We start from the raw sequence: 14,644 nt of genomic DNA, 5'->3' as shown, positions 1-14,644 counted from the left end.
TTGTATGGGTCCCGTCACATTGCTTAATTTATGGCAATGAGAAGGCGGACTCTCTCGCAAAGGTGGGCGCTGAGGAAGGTGAGATTTATGATAGACGAATTTCACACGATGAATTTTTTCATTTAGTACGTCAAAGTTCTCTTCACGGTTGGCAAAGCGATTGGCTAAATGGCCAACTGGGACGGTGGTTACATTCCATAATTCCTAGAGTTTCTTTGCGAGCCTGGTGGAAAGGCCTGGACGTAAGTCGAGATTTCATTCGCGTGATGTCAAGGCTTATGTCCAACCATTACTCGCTAGATGCACATCTACACAGGATTAACCTCGCGCTGAGCAATATTTGTAACAGGTGTGGTTCCGGTTATGATGACATCGATCACGTAGTTTGGCAGTGCTCGGATATGGACGCCTCCAGAGCGCAACTTTTGGATACCCTTGCGGCCCGAGGTAGACAACCCTATGTTCCAGTTAGAGATGTGTTGGGAACCCGCGATCTTATTTACATGGTCGCAATTTACGATTTCCTTCGCTTGTGTTGCATAAAAGTTTAATTCTCTTGTGTTCTCTTCCCCAGTTTTTTTTTTTCTGTGTTTTGTCCCCTTTGTGTTGGATTGAGGATCCTGGCCATCCGGCAGTCGAATACCGGCAAGAAATCGCTACCAACGCTATGAAACGAAAATCAAGATGCCACGTTATACCTCCCGGATGAGCTGCTGAGAACCCTGATCCCAATCCCTACCATGTCCTTCCTTAAAAAATTGTGACCACTAACCTCGAGTTGCCACGAGTACCCTGGCTCCATCCCATATTAATGTTGAACTGAAAAAGCCAATTAATTGTATGTAATAAAAATACAAAAAATGAATTTCGGCTCCGTAAAGCGTCAAACGCATTTGAGCCTCAAATAAACGAAATAGATAAAAAGCTATATTTCATGAGCTCACTTCGTCAAGTCGCAATGACGGAGTTCTCACTAGAGCAATTTTAATGTTGTTTTGCTATTAAAATTTCTATCTCATTTTGAAGAATTTTTGAAAGTTAGTTTGTTTAATAAGTTAAGTGGATATTCTTCCATGATTCCAGTGATATAAATAACAATTATACCAGATAATGAACTAAACATTTTCAAGTTTACGATTTCGTAAAAAGTCGTAGCGACGGAAAAGAGCGGTTCCACGCCAAATCGGTAAACGATGAAACTCGACTACCTTGGATTCAAATGGAATTTTGCACATAGTTTCGATATAATAGAATAAGTTTTTTCCACTGGTGGAGAGACCATTTAAAATCAAGAGTAACTTCTGATAAGGGCGTAAGTATTTTTAGCGTCACCATTTTAAAAAAAATGTACCTCGGAAACCGTTTGTTATAGAGAAAAAGTGTCTGAGGAGGTATGGTAGACAATCAAATAGGCTTTGTTAAAAAAATACACTGAAAAAAAATACTTTTATTTTCATGAAAAAATCGAAATTAAACCTTAAATCACAAATTGCAAAAAATAGGTATCTTCAATTTTTTTCAAATTTTTTCTTTAAAATTTCAATGTAAAACCAGATGTTTTTAGCATAGTTTCAACATGGTGCAATCTAAAATCAAAAAGTTTTTCTAAGAGCAACTTTTGGTGCATTTCTGAAAATTCAATTTCTGGCCGTAGAAAAGACAATTCAAAATTGGGAATCTCCCTCCATTCCTTCAGTATGATGAAATATATAGATTTTGTTTTAAATTTATCTCAAATATATAAGAGCAGTTCTTTTTGACCGAACAATTATGATAGCTGCTCACAGTGCAGCGATAGCACCACAATCAAAAGAATCGTTTTCTCAACATCAACATCAGCACAAGTTTTTTTTGTTTCAATACGACGGATTGCGCCTTTACGTTATCAAAAATATGCGGTCGTTGAGAGAATTTTATAAAATTTCGTGAATTATAGAAGTATTACGGCGTGTGATTGGATTTACATCTTCAGTAAAAAAGTACGAAGATTATCCATTATGAAAATAAGTGCCCGGTGAAGGAAGTTATACAGGGGAACTGAATGAAATGTCGCGTGACTCAGTCTATCCCTAGATAGATTTCGATCGGTACGTCTTCGTCCATGCGATTTCGGTGAAGAAGTGCGAAAAAGATAAATGAACTGAAATAATTTACCGACATACAGTATTTTTATTGCATGTTATGTGTACAAGTTGACGAACTATAACAACTTTCCCAAAATTACACTTGGAAAATGAATCTATGTTGCTGGTTAGTTTGAATATTCACCGTAGTGGATCATTTTAAGTTTGATACGATGAATAATAGCGCATACGACGAAGTAGATCGAAACCCTACGTCCTGACCTTTCCTCTCGTCCGTCCTTCATCACCCCTAGGTCCTCGGGAAGATTAAGGAAATTCTTTAGAGTTAAACTAGCAGGATGTATTGACGATCGTGCCTCGCACCTCTTTCATAACACTTTCGTTTCATAGAACTTCGACAAAGGGGCCTTCCTTAGCCGAGTAGTTAGAGTCCGCGGCTACAAAGCAAAACCATGCTGAAGGTGTCTGGGTTCGATTCCCGGTCGGTCCACGAAATTTTCGTAAAGGAAGTTTCCTTGATTTCCTTGAGCATAGAGAATCATCGTACTTGCCACACGATGTACGAATGCGAGAATGGCAATTTTGGGAAAGAAAGCTTTCAGTTGATAACTGTGGAAGTGCTCATTATAACACTTAAGCTGAGAAGCAGGCTCTGTCCTAGTGAGGACGTAATGCCAAAAAGAAGAAGAAGAAAACTTCGGCAAGGCGATGGTCTTTTCTATCTTCACTCTCAATCAAATCATTAAATAAGTTTAACACCCTCTGCCACAGCAACTGAAACCATAGAATGTTTTTATGGGGAGCATCTGGAGCAGCAGCATTCAGCGATTCGCTCCCAAAGCATACTCGATTAGGTCCCGCAAGCCAACAGTCAGTTATAACACAAGGTGCTGACTGTCCGTCGTCAGTGTGGCAGCAGACGATTCGGCGACATCGCGCGGCTCTCCCGAAAATTGGTCGCACGTGAAACCACACGCTTAACTTCGGCTACACATTTGATGTGTATGTGTTACACAGTTTTCGGAAAATATATTGTCTTCTTATGAAATTTTAATTTTATTGATGATGATAGATCTACTAAAATTCAAAATGTCGAGTAAAGACAATAAAATTTCGACAACTCCGTAAAACTTACACTTCCAATGTATAACCGAAGTTCAGCGTGCAGGCCATGAAAGAGCGCGCTCGGTCGCCAGGACGGGAGGGGATCCTGCCTGATTTTCTCAAATCAACTCCACTCTCAACTGCTCCTCCAATCTTGGCGAATAAACTGTGCCACACATCAACATCACAATCAGCGAGAAGCTGGCACCAACAGTATCTTCCTTTCGACGGGTCGGATTTAGTGTTGCGAAAATGTTCGGTCTGATGTGGACATTTTCTCTCGACGGGTCGTGGCCTTTGTTTTTCTGGCGAGTGCAGTTTTTGATGAACAGTTTTGATTGAATCTACAATTTGTACAGCGGTTTACATATACTTCTTGTTGAAGAATCAAGTGATTTCTGTGTTGTCTGTTGAAACTTTTGTTGAAGTGATAAATGGTACAGTGAGTTTTATATGATTCGAAGTGAAACGGGTTTTCAAACGTATGAGTTCAAGTAACGGAATGTTAGTTTGGGTTGAATCAAAACGAGTTTTACTAAGCTTGTACAAAGTTTTCTGCTTGAAATCCATGATATCCTTCTTAAAAATTTGGAATTCAATGCAGAGTGTACGTATGTGGTGACGCCCTCCGCATACATTTACAACGGGACGACGACGGATCAAACCAGAAAACACCCCGTCCTTCTGTTGGATCCTTTTTGCATTACGACTGGCTACGAAATCGACGATGATGGCGGCGACGGAGACGATGGCTGAAGCTGTGATGATTACGTTGGAGCTGGAGTGTGTATCCGAGCCGTCGGCTTTTGGATGAGAACGAGACTCTCTCGGTTGTTTTACACTGTCAAGTTTAATTGCACACCAGTGAGAAACAGGCTATGTCTCAGTTGAAGTATTATTACCATTATTTGTTATTCAAATGTACAGTTTAAATGAATATACATATTCGCTTTTTGCTATTGTTCCAACGGCAGGATTTTAGTTGATGAGCACTCTTTAGAATATTTTTCAATACTATACCCTGATAGCCCTACTTGTCTTTCATTTTCTAGAAACTTTTCTATGACTCTTGTCAACTCTGCAGCCAACTGGTACTCAAGCCGACTTTAATTCTGATAATATCCCTGTTACATTTCAATTATCCCATGAAGCGATTCTCAATCTTACCAGTTCCACTTTCAAGTATCTAAGAGCATACATCACTAGTAATCTTGATGTTAACATTTTTTTACAAACAAAGCATGATATTGACAATGCTTTTGAAACATTAACAAATTCCATTGTTGAAGCCAGGGACATTGCAATACCAAAATTTGAAGGTAAAATTTGAATCCGTGATTATAGACGATGATCTTAAACTCTTGATTCGTCTTACAAACGTGAGGAGAAGGCACTTTTAATGCACTCGGGATCCTAAAAATTATATGGTAGGATCTGCCAACAGAAATTTAAAAACATTTTTTTATTTAGAAAATAACAATTTTGGAAATCAAATTTCTCAATTGCACCCATGCTCCAAGCCGTTTTTGATATAATCTAACATTTTGAAAAAAAAAAAAACTTAAATTCAAGCTTTCAAAAGGGAAAACAAATTATTACTAACCAATTGCGAAAAAGGTCAAAAACTTGCTATGCAGTTTGAAAGCGCACACAATTTTAATTTAGGACTTTGTAATCCAATTGAAAATCAAGTTACTTGGGGCTTCAAAAGCATTGAAGTTTTTGACAATTCCTGATAATTGACTGATTTGCAATAATTGAGAACAATAAAAAAAAATCAAAACTTTTAAAGCCCCTGGCTATGATGAAATTTTTATCATCCTAATCAAGAAACGTCCAGGTAGTAGCTTACAGTTCTTGATATATCAACCAACAAATGTTTTCAGTTGGCATATTTTCCTGATAAACGGGAAAATGCCAGGGTTGCACAAATTTTTAAAACAGACAAAAATCCCGCAGAAGCTTTCAGCTATCGTCCAATCAGCTTGCTCTCCTCTATCAGTAAACTTTTTGAAAAAGGACATTTCAAAAAGAATAATGATCCACACAAACGAAAATTCAACTTTTGCCAATCAAAATTTCGGGTTCCGACAGTGATATCCGATCAACTGTTACGTGTAACAAATTTGATTCGTTCCAACAAATCTGAAGGCTATTCTACTGGTCTTGCTCTTCTAGACATAGAAAAGCATTCGACGGTGTTTGACATGAAGGCTTGATTGTAAAATTAAAATACTTCAATTTTCCACTATACATTGTAAGAATAATGCAAAGTTATCTATCAAATTCTACACTTCAGGTTAACTATCAGAACTTCAAGCCTGAAAGGCTTCCTGGAAGAGCTGGATATAGGTATATGCTGGATTTTAAGAACCATCAGTTGGCTGCCAGAATATCAGATGGCTGTGTAAATTAATTTTAGCTTGTATTGCTCCCTGCATTTCTTCTCAGTAGGAATATTAACTGAGCAATAGAACACATTAGTGTGCGTGAATACATACCGAATTCAGCAGAAACAGGATATGGCCCGCGTGTGCCAATACTGTTTTTTGTTATGCTCTCCACAGCTTGGTGGAGAAAGGCTTCCTCCCTCTTGTGAGCGAGAGAAATTAGTCGATAAGGACCACCTGAGAGGATGCTGATATGATGACTGATCCCCATTAGGGCGATTCACATTTAAAAATGTTTAAAAATCCAATCTCCTTTATGCTTCTTTTCATCCTTACCATAAAAATTAGTGTTCTGTAAAATTTTCAGTTTTCTAGGTGGTGATTTAAAGGTGGCCCAAAGACAATGTAGGTTTATATGGAAATTACTATGAAGATATTTTGAGAAATTTTCCAAACTTGCTAGTACTATAATGTAAGTAGAAACTTATCATCCCATATTGAAAACTCATTCTTCAAACCTTAATGAAGGATGTTGCTGAAGAAATAAATCCCTTTTGAACTAATTTTGTTTGGTATTTTTGTACATGTTTGCAGGGCTATAATCCCATATTATGCGAAATAATAGCAAACAAACTCATGAATATCTCCAATCTCTTCTGCTATCAATCGGATTGAATATCTCTCTTCAGCAAATTTATTTATTATGGTTTGAAGAATAAGTTCTAACTATGGGATAATAAGTTTGTACTTACATTACAGTAGTAGCGTATTTGGAACATATCTCAAAATTTCTCCATAGTAATTTTCATATAAATCTACATTGTCCTTGGGCCACCTTTAAATCGCCACCTGAAAATTTCACAGAACACTATTTTCATGGTAAGGAGCATATGGAAGTTTGGATTCTCAAACATTTTAAAATTTTGAACCGCCCTAATCCCCATCCACCCATACCCGGTACTATATTTTGGAGTTGGTGAGAAAGAAGAACAAGATTTGCTTTTGTTTTCGCGGATTTGTGCTGTTACAGCTGCAGCTGACGCTGTCGGAGTATTGAAGGAAATGAGGACACTCCTGAATGCGTTAAGCCATGACATAGTTGGGATTATCCAGGCACCAGATGACTTATCCAATAAGGTATGGATGACATGTTTTAACAACTGAACCAAAGTCGATATTATAGGTAGCAGGTTTAGAGATTACATTGAAACAGGGTTCTAACTAGGCTCATTAAATCGTCTTCTTCTACGAACTGGATCTGAAGCGAACGTCATGTTTACAGGTTCGCATTCTTGCAACATGGAATGCACATTGTACCTATCCTTTCGAATTTATTTATTTATTTATTATCATCAATCAAAAGAAGACTACATGTTAACACTTAAATCTATATGCTTCTATATGTAATGATCGATAAAAGTAAGTTTTGAGTCTAAAATTACACCTTAAGTTAAAGATGAATCGAAGCCAAACTTCAAGTTTTCAAGAGCACGGATCTAGAGAACCAAACACCCGTTTGAGCTGAAAACTTAACTGATTGGTCACCACCAGCTAGTGACCAATCGATTAAGTTTTCAGCCTGGACGGATGTGCGGTTATGGGGGCCCGATAGCCGTAGCGGTAAACGCGCAGCTATTCAGCATGACCAAGCTGAGGGTCGTGGGTTCGAATCCCACCGGTCGAGGATCTTTTCGGGTTGGAAATTTTCTCGACTTCCCAGAGCATAGAGTATCTTCGTACCTGCCACACGATGTACACCTGCAAAAATGGTCATTGGCATAGTAAGCTCTCAGTTAATAACTGTGGAAGTGCTCATAAGAACACTAAGCTGAGAAGCAGGCTCTGTCCCAGTGGGGACGTAACGCCAGAAAGAAGAAGAAGAAGGATGTGCGGTTCTCCAGATTCGTGCTCTTGAAAATTTGAGGTTTGGCTTCGATTCATCTTTGCCTTAATCTCTGACTCTATCGCATTTTTCAACGATTTGATTTCCTAAAATCACGGTTTTTTCTTGTGTGTTTCGCTTTTTCCTAAAAGTAATTTAATTACATTTTTAACATTTAACTGAAGTTCTTCATTCTTCGAAAATATATATTTCACACAGCTAGATGTCAATGTCGTTGTCATACTTGATTTCCACGAATAACTTCATATCATCAGCATAGATAAAAACATTCATATGCTTAGGAATGTAGGAAATATCGTTTACATATAATATGAAAAGAAGAGGTCCTAGATGTGAGCACTGAGGAACTCCTGATGTAACATGGATAGAATTAGATTTTTTTTTACCATTATATCTCACTATTTGTTGTCGATGTGTTAAATACGACTGTATCCAGTTTAAAGATGATAAATCCAATCCTATTTTTTCTTACTTAAAGAGTAACATAGAGATGTCAATGCGGTCAAATGTCTTGCTGAAATCAGTATACAGAGCCTCTACATAGTTACCATTGTTCATTGCATTAAAAGTATAATTGGTGAAATTATAGCAATTCCACGATAATTACGAATATCAGTTTTCTTCCCTGATTTGTAAATAGGTACTAAGAATTATTTCTTCTAGATTTCTTCTGAACAGTGAAACAGTTATTATCATACACGCAGCAATATAGATATTGCATACATTCAAATAAAAAAAAACTGTATAACTCGGTTACAGGACGACAGACTGCATTGAATTCCGAGTGATTTACTGTTCCTGAATCAGAACTGGTCGTATATGGTGCTAGGCTGGATATACCTCTCTGAAAACTTGTCCGTCATATCTAGTAGACAGATAGGCCTGTACCGGTGCCTTATGAGATGTGAATGATTTTTCGACTTCTATCAGCTCTTCATTCATCTACGTGAACTATATGTAAAAAGTTGCCTATTTTCTGACGATCAATCAGTTGAGCCCACTGCGTAAAAAGACGTGCACTGCTTGCTATAGAAGTAGTCCGCAATCCAAATGCACAGATATGGGAAACAATCACTTTCTCATTCTCAATGAATTCCACACTGGTTCGTAACACAACATCAATCGCCAAGTCTGCTGAGCCAGACAGCATTGTTAGAACAATACAGCTACGTCTAGCCAGTCGTATCAAACGATATACAAGGCAGAGAAGTGTATTTCTGAATACTTCATCAATACTCCCCCCCTTTCCGACAGTATCTACAACGCCATCAACAGCAGTAGAACACGATCAGTATTGTAGTTGATCACTTGCTTTACTTTTGCTGGCTCTACGTCCTTCAGGACATGACCTGCGCCACAATGTTACGCCAACTAACTCGGTCCAAGGCTGCTATCCTCCAATTTCTCGATCGCCCCACACTTCCAAGATCCTGCTCCACTTGGTCAAACCACCTAGCTCGTTGCGCTCCCCTTCGTCTTGTACCGGCCGAATTTAAGGTGAACACCATTTTTGAGGGATTGTTGTCCGGCATTCTCACAACGTGTCCCGCCCATCGTATCCTTCCAGCTTTGGCGACTTTCTGGATACTGGGTTCACCGTAGAGTTGCGCAAGCTCGTGGTTCATTCTTCTCCTCCATACGCCGTTCTCACATACTCCGCCGAAGATCGTCCTAAGCACACGTCGTTCAAAAACTCCTAGCGCTTGCAGGTCCTCTCCGAGCATTGTCCACGTCTCATGCCCGTAGAGGACTACCGGTCTTATTAGCGTCTTGTACATGGTACACTTAGTACGGAAGTGAAGTTTACCAGACCGCAAGGTCTTGTTGAGTCCGTAGTTAGCACGACTTCCGGTAATGATACGTCTTCGAATTTCTCTGCTGCGGTTGTTATCCAACGTTATCAATGATCCGAGGTAGACAAATTCGTGCAGTTGATCACCGGCATGAATAGATCGTTCTTCGAAATTATCCTTTGCGTGAGTTAGCCTATTTTCTGCGATTCCATCCACAGACCGGTAATGGATATAGTGACCGTGTTGTTGTACATAAATTGTAAATAATCTTTAAATATGCACTCAGTGTTTTATGGACAAACTGTTTTACTATACTCACGGATCCGAGTAGCCGTTAGATCTATTCTCGGCGTTAACACGTGGCATATAAAATTATATCGATTATCTAACACAACAATTCGGACGACGTCTCTTGGACGTCATGACACATCTGGTCTCATTCATTACTAAACCGCTGAAAAAGAAGTCTTACGAAGTACACGTAAGAATCCCTGAAGTTGATCTTGAAGAAATAGCCGGAGATCTTGGAACAGTTGATGAAGCCATCTCTAGATGTATCCCTGGGAAAATTGAAAAATATCAGAGGGGGTTGTGTACAAGACACGACCGCTTGACGTTAACTACGCCATATTATTTGTTGCATGTTGATGGTTTCAATTCCGCGACGATCCATGATTTCTCCAGAATGTAGATTTTCTTGACTTTTCAGGCATGATATGCCATCGTGGCTACAAGTATCCTATACGATACATACTACTTCGTGTTGAAAAATGGGTTGATCAACATGCGTAGTTCGAATTTTGACCAACTTCGCCGCGTCGCAACTCGAGTTTCAATAGTGTGCATGATACACACGGTGGAAGGCATAGATGCGCGCTATAGCGAGTTGCGACGCGGCAAAGTTAGTCAAAAATCAAACTTCACTTTGGTTAACCCATTTTTCAACGCGAAGAAGTATAAGAATGACAAAATTGAGAATAATCGCTCTGAAGAGAATCGCTCTAAACGAACCTTGCGTCCTCCACATTATACGTCCGACCCAAACCAAAGTACCCTAATACACAGGTACTGGATTCCCGCAAATGCTTATGCATCACTGTGAAAAGAAAAAAAAAGCAAAAAAATAGTATTGACTGATGCGCTGTAAAGTTTCCAAAAACGCGCATTTGCCCAAAAATTCCACGCGGCGAATGGTCCAGGCAAGAAACAACCGCAATGTTATCTGCCATAAGAATGAAGCAAAAAGGAGCAAAACGGCGGTCGTTCTTTTCCTCAGGGGAACGCCGCGTGTCCTTTTGAGCAAATGCGCTAATAATGAAGTTTGTTTCACATTGTATGGGAGTATCGTTTCTACAATTAATTTTCCAGGAATTTGGACTTTAAACAAGTAGTTTAACATAGTTATGGTATAATTATATTATTCTCTTCGTTATCCACTACATAAAACTGGATGTAAAAAAGTTTGAAATAAATGTAGAGTGAGGTGGTCTTTGCTTCAAACCAGTTCCAAACGTAAGATTATCAATTTTTACATGTAAAGAATAGTTGAACTGAGCAAATTTTGCTGAAATATCGGACCACAGAATAGAAATAAAAACATTTCATTACTAACGCGAAAGTGTTGGTGAGCCAATTTTCGCGAATCCAGTATCGTGTATTAAATTACCTTGGTCCTAAACAGAACTGAGAAGCGTGTTCAAGAGCAAAACGAGAAAGACTCATCCAACCGTGTGTACAGTCTGACGGCAAAAAGAAGAATGAGCGAAGAAGTTCCGATAAATTTCCGGTGGGAAAAAATTGAAAATCTATTGATACTTAAATGGCTGAGGTATTAGCGTTCAAAACCTAACATAATTTCGTGCCGTAAGACGTAGTTAATGTCAAAAACCGTACAAATGTACATCTCATACATCAAAAGGAGGTTTAGACTGCAAAATGATGATACCATTTGCTTTGGGGTAATCGAGTTCAGTTTGCCTCCGTGTTTCGGGGTCCCGCCGCTTGTAAGTTGAAGTGCCGCGAATATGGAGCCGTGGGTTCGATCCTCACTGGAGCACGTGGTTTCTTTTCGGTGGTTTCTTTTCGCAGTTTCAATTTCAATTTGAACACGTGTTCTTCGTGTACACGTAAGCTAAAAATCCTTACAACAGCAAAATATTGACTACAATTTCCAAGAACTTGACAATTTAACCAAAGACAAATTAAAGACCTCCATGTCCCTTGCAATTGCCCAAAATTTTATGGCTCATAGAATGCTGTGCACGGAGAAAATGAAGTACTCAAAAGTGAGTTCATTCCACTCAATTCCGGGGGTTCGTGCGTTAACCTAATTTTGAGTTGATGGGGTAGAAGTTGTTTTCATTTGCAGCCATGCGAAAAAATACCTACTGGCTAAGTTCTTTTCACTCAATCGGCAGATCAAATAACTCAACTTCCAGTACTGTGCCACTTACTCAAATTTGAGGTAACGCACTAAGGTTCGGTTTTTGGGTTGTTTTGCTCTTCGCTCTCTGACAACAATAGAAGGAGCGAATGAAATAGGGAGAGAAAAATAACTCAAAAGTAAGTTAAAAAATACTCAAATATGGGTTTTCCGTTTTCTCCGTGTGGAAAATGTACTGCGATCTGTCAAACTTGCGTAGGGTAAAAGCACCAGTTTTGACCAGCCTAAGAGAAAATGTCAATAAAAATTAAATGGGAAGTCGTATTTATACTACAAATATGTCAAATGCAAGCTTTCAATCCATATTATGTGTGTAAAATATCAAAACTGAGATAAAACCATTTTTTCGCTTTCAAAATCCCGTTGGTCAATATAGGCTAACGGAACCAGTTTCGGCCAGAGATTTAACTTCGGTTCCTAAATTGGCCAATTGCATTGATTTTTCATGAGAGTGGCCAAATTAGGAGTGCCCTGGCTAAATTAGGTGTATGAAACTTAAAATTATAAAGAAAATGAATTGTTTTCCTTATGTTTTGAATCAATTTGGACGAGTAAATAAATGTAGCTCTATCATATGAATGTGATCTACTGAACACAAAAGGTTTCATGCTGATTGGCTATGTAAAATGGTGTATAATCCACTATGGCTACAACTGGCGTATGGCCAAAACCGGTGCTTCTACCGTACCTTTTGCACTACCGAGGGACCAAATGCAGTACTAGAAGTGGTACCCAACCTGAGCCCGAGAGGGACGGAACTGATTTAACTGTGCAACCTACAACAGTTAAATTAAAAGTTTTGATAACTCAAATTATTGTTTCAGTATATTTTGAAAAAACATCCAATGTTTTAAATAAGAGTAAATTTGTGATAGGTCGGTGATAAGAGGTCGTATTTTGGACCTCCTAAGGAAGTGATTTTAGTGTTTTGTCACAATTAATTAATTACACAGCGTAACCAAGTCAAAGAACATGCCAAATTGTAAAGAAAAACTTCCTCTACTGTCATGTACGATCCAAAAAACGTAGAAAATAATTGAATTGTGAAGCACAGGATTTCATTACTTTGGACACACCAATGTATTTTGGACCCTCAAAGTATATATTTTGGACCCCCGGTATTTTTTATCGCTTGGCGACAAAGTCTATGACACTGGTTGTATAATATGTTTGCTCATAGTCTAATCAATCGATTAACAATGGAAAACCGGAGAAATTCTACGCTTCTAGTCCAGGATTTTGAAAAAAGTGTTTGAAAAATGTCTGACAGCTTCAATTTCTGTGTGTTCTAACGGTTGCATGGATGAACAGATTAAATTAAATTAATTTAAGATAAAATAAACACATTTTCTATGTACAAATGGTTGATGAAAGTGCGGAATAGTCCTATCTTTCTAAATGGCATGCGAAGTGAGGTGGTCTTCATTGGCGTAAATAGGGATGGGCCAGGGGGGCCTAAACTTTGTTCATACTGAAGATTATTTTTAGACATGCTTCTAATTCGGCTATAAGTGTTTACGCAACATTTTTTGGCGTCTCACGTAGGTTATATGGACATTACATCAATTTTTTGTTTGTCTTTGTTAACGAGATTTTTAGCCCTGGGCTAGTTCATCTCGATACCAACAGATTTGCTACCAAGTCCAATGAAACAGCCGTTTGTTAGGTGATCTTTACTTACATCTTTGTCAATCTACTGTATAAAAACTAATTGTTTTCAAGCATGAGCTCATCTATTTTTCAGTAAATATGTATTTCGCAGTCGTACATTTATGTTTTAAGGCCGATCGGATTTATTTTTCGAATTTTAGTAGCTCAACATTGAACATTACTAAAGAGAGTGGAGCAAAAGTTCGAGTGGACCAGATTTTCTTTTTAAGATTTCTAGCTCCATTCAAATCGATGCTTTTAAATGCCACAGTGGTCAAGTAAGAGACTTTCACTACAAATATTATAAAAATTGATTAAGATTTGGAAAAAAATATATTTTTTGGTCAAACTTTCATTGTATGAAAATTAATAATGATCAAATCTACTTTGATTTTTTATTTAAGGGCGTTTTTAGGCATCATAAGGATACTGTGAGGTGTATTAGTTACTACATAATTGCTTGGAATCATTTATTGGCCCATAGTGTGGCAAAAGTTCTAATCAGCGGGGCAAAAGTTCGACCCATGTAAGTTCGCAGAGAAATTTACAAATTATCCCAAATTCATATACAGTCGAAGCTTGTTATAACGACATCGCAAGGGACCGTCGTAATAAAGAAATGTCGTTATAGAGAATAGTGATAACATTAAGATCGTTTTCTAGGGACTGGAAAAATGTCGCTATAGAGAGCTTTTGTCGCTATAAAAGTGGTCGTTATAACGAGCTTCGACTGTATTATATTTAAAATTAGCGAAATTGGTCCGATCGTGCGATAAAAGTCACCAACATTTCACATTTTCACTTAGTTTTGTAAAAAACTCCTATTATTGAGCTTTGGGCAATTTTATGATGAAAAATTAGTAAGTTATCTGTAAACATAAGTTTATGGCTGGTATAAAGTATGTCTGTCGTAAAAGTGTCGGTACTTACTGTATAGTAATTTCTTTTCAACTGCTATTGTTTTTATGAATTTTTTCTATCTTTATTAACGAGATTTTTAGCCCTGGGCTAGTTCATCTCGGGACCAACGGCTTTACTTCCCTTCCGAAGGAAGTCGTCACAGAATTTTTTTTTTTTTAGTGACTATCTCGGGGATGGGATTTGATCCCAGGTCCTCGGCGTGAGAGGCGTGTGTTCTAACCACTACACCAGGTCCGTCCCCTTATGAAAATTTTGATTATACCACTAATGTCGAACTATTGCCCTACCTTAGTCTGATTGGATATTAATAAATTCATAAGCAAAATACCTTCCATCCAGCTTTCTTCAAACAACTG

At 38.2% G+C, this 14,644-nt stretch overlaps 1 protein-coding gene across 15 annotated transcripts in view; it reads left to right on the top strand.

Moving 5' to 3' along the window:
- LOC5576365 (bone morphogenetic protein 1) overlaps nt 1-14,644 on the top strand; it is a 540,800-nt gene that overhangs the window by 74,881 nt on the left and 451,275 nt on the right. For 4 of the 15 annotated variants that reach the window (XM_021837566.1, XM_021837564.1, XM_021837561.1 and 1 more), the window contains exon 1: nt 3,194-3,625. The exons of 7 other annotated variants lie outside the window; for them this stretch is intronic. The gene's annotated coding sequence lies outside the window, so the exon portion shown is untranslated. Of the gene's footprint in view, nt 1-3,193; nt 3,693-14,644 lie in introns of those variants that run through there. 4 more of the 15 variants (XM_021837565.1, XM_021837559.1, XM_021837560.1 and 1 more) reach the window with 2 other exon arrangements.

This window comes from Aedes aegypti, chromosome 1 (genome assembly GCF_002204515.2).
Source record: "Aedes aegypti strain LVP_AGWG chromosome 1, AaegL5.0 Primary Assembly, whole genome shotgun sequence".
NCBI lineage: Eukaryota > Metazoa > Arthropoda > Insecta > Diptera > Culicidae > Aedes > Aedes aegypti.
The sequence above is the reverse complement of the archived record's forward strand: the minus strand, read 5'-3'. Positions and strand labels throughout refer to the sequence as shown.